The following is a 2,997-nucleotide window of genomic DNA, read 5'->3' on the forward strand; positions in this document are numbered from 1 at the left end:
TATAAGCAATTTAGAAACACACAAAAATTGTTAGGTTCACTTCAACATTTAGATTTAACTTGCCAAAATATTTTCCTCGCTTTGAGACCGCAACCTGTTCACTGACAAAATTCCGTGCTGGGATTTGTCAGTGAACAGGTCGCGGTTACAAAGCAACGAAAATATTTTGGCAAATTAAATTTAAAAGTTGAAGTGAATCTAACGGTTTTTGTATGTTTCTAAATTGCTTATAAACAGCTTCCACGCCGCAAGTGTTTTTGTTTCGGCAGACGAATCCAGATCAGGTCACTTGCTATGCGAGTACATCTTCGTAATAATACACACACAGACACACACATATATATTCAAACATACATACATACATACATATATAGACAACACATAAGTATATATTTTTTATGTTCACCTGTGATTGTATGAGTGTGAGTAAGTATGTATTTATGAAATTATGCATGAACGTATAACTTCTCTTGCCGTTGTTTGTATATTTGTGGTCTGCATAGAAATATTGCTCTTTATTGGCATTTCAACAAGTAGCACGTCACAGTCTAGTGGCTGACATTTACTTTGTATTATTTTTATACTCAGTCGGGGTTAGTTATATTCGAATTGTGGATGGGATTATTCAGAACTTTTAACATGTTTAGCATATATGCGTATATGCGTATATGCCTCTCTGTGTTGTTTTCTTGTCATTTCTATTTCCTTTGTTTTGTTTATATATATTTTTATCTGATACATATGACCTCATGTATATGTCTGTATGTGGCTGCCTGTGTCTATACAATCAGTGATATTGTTATTATTTGATTGTAATTTGTGTTTGAGTGCGTGTGCGTGTGTGTGCATGAATATATATATGTATGTATGTAAGTATGTATGTATGCATGCATTCATGTATGTATATATGTATGTATGTATGTATGTATGTATGTATACATGAATACATACATATACGAGGAGGTACCCAAAAGTAACTGGAAACGTTCTCTGTGGTACTGACCCCTTATAGTTCAGGTTTTCGCCGCTAGAAGAAACGTGATGCGACCCACAGGCATCAGTCCGCTAACAGCCGTCGTGGAGTGATTTGTAATGCCAGGTGGAGAGTCTTTGTTTTGTAATGCATCTCCCCTGTTCGTCGGTTTTTGTAATGACTGAAACGAAGGAAGATTGTGCTTCCATGAAATTCTATTTTCTGCTAGGGAAAATGGCGGCCGAAAGAGTTGTAATGCTCCAAACAGTTTACATGGACGTAACCATGAGCAAAATACAACTTAACTGTTGGTTTCCAAGATTTAGGAATCGTCATTTGTCGCATGAAGACCAACGTCATTCAGGGTGACCATTGACCTCCCGAACGCATGTAAACAGCACGAAAATTCATGAACTGATCTTAGAGGACCGTCACCGAAGAGTTGATGAACTCGTTGATATGACTTATGACTGGTATGTTCTAGAGCTCCCGCCAACGAATTTTGAGCGAGGAATTGGGAATGAAAAGATTGCAGCAAAATTCGTGCCTCGCTTGCTCACAGAAGATCAAATGCTGTCACGTCAAAATGCGTGTCGTGAACTGAAAGAACATTCGGAAGTTGATCCGAACGTTTTTCCGTATGTCATCACTGATGACAAAAGCTGGTGCTATGTCTACGACACAGAATCGATGTAGCAATCAAGTCAATGGAAGCATTCAATGTCACCACGCCCCAAAAAGTGCGGCAAATGAAGTTAAATGTCAAGACGATGTTGATTTCTTTTGTAATCGTTGCGAAAGGAATTGACCATACAGAATTTGTTCTTATTCAAACTGCTAAACAGACATTTTACTAGGCAGTTCTGAAGCGTTTTCCAGACGCAGTTAGACGAAAACGCCCCGACCTGTAGTAAAGGAGAAAAAATGCGCCTGCGTACACCGCCTTGTGTGTGAGAGATTTTGCTAAACACGGTATGTCGTCGCTTAGCCACCACCCCCTATCCACCCGATCTTGGTCCCTGCGACTATTTTTGTTCACCCGAATGAAAAAAAGTCCTTATAGGAAAATGTTTTTTCAGATGTGGAAGAGGTGAAGAAATAAACAGCGGAGACATTAAAAGGTATCGTTTCGCAAAATTTGCAGGATTGCTTCGAGCTGTTGTAAACGCGTCTGGACTGATACATTGCTTCAAATAGAGAGTGAGAAAACTGTAAACAAGTAAAACTAAGGGAATAAAATAATATTGCAAAATTCCGGCTTCTTTGGGTACCCCCTCGCATATATATATATATATATATATATTCATTTATTCTTTTATTCGCTTACTTGTTCGAGTCATTAGGTACCGGCCATATGCTGGGGCATGTATAAATAACAGTAACATTCGTCCTAACTAGGAATGCCACGTTATGTTGGGAAATAATCTTTACTCTCAATTTCTCTCTGTCTGTCTCTCTCTCTCTCTATCTATCTATCTATGTATCTAACTATCTATCTATCTATCTATCTATCTGTCTCTCTCTCTCTCTCTATATATATATATATATAATTATGATAATAATATTAGGGATAAAAATCGAAATTTACATGGAAAAATTCAATTTAATTTAATTTAATTTATCAAAATTGAAATTAAATTTAATTTCATTATATACCATATAGAGCTACGGCGGTACATATTCTAAAATTGGAACGATACAGAGAAGATTAGCATGGCCCCTGCGCAAGGATGACACGCAAATTCGTGAAGCGTTCCATATTTTTAAGGCGTAGCAGTGGCTGTGTGGTAAGTAGCTAGTTTACCAACCACATGGTCCCGGGTTCAGTCCCACTGCGCGGCATCTTGGGCAAGTGTCTTCTACTATAGCCTCGGGCCGACCAAAGCCTTGTGAGTGGATTTGGTAGACGGAAACTGAAAGAAGCCCGTCGTATATATGCATATATATATGTATGTGTGCGTGTATGTTTGTATGTGTGTGTTTGTCCCCCCAACATCGCTTGACAACCGATGCTGGTGTGTTTA

General features: G+C 38.2%; 1 pseudogene; it reads left to right on the forward strand.

Annotated features, from left to right (window-relative positions):
- The first annotated feature begins 2,625 nt into the window (after positions 1-2,625).
- On the forward strand, positions 2,626-2,738 carry LOC128248794 (U6 spliceosomal RNA; annotated as a pseudogene).
- Positions 2,739-2,997: the final 259 nt, after the last annotated feature.

The sequence above is a fragment of the Octopus bimaculoides genome, chromosome 9 (assembly GCF_001194135.2).
Source record: "Octopus bimaculoides isolate UCB-OBI-ISO-001 chromosome 9, ASM119413v2, whole genome shotgun sequence".
Taxonomy (NCBI): Eukaryota; Metazoa; Mollusca; class Cephalopoda; order Octopoda; family Octopodidae; genus Octopus; species Octopus bimaculoides.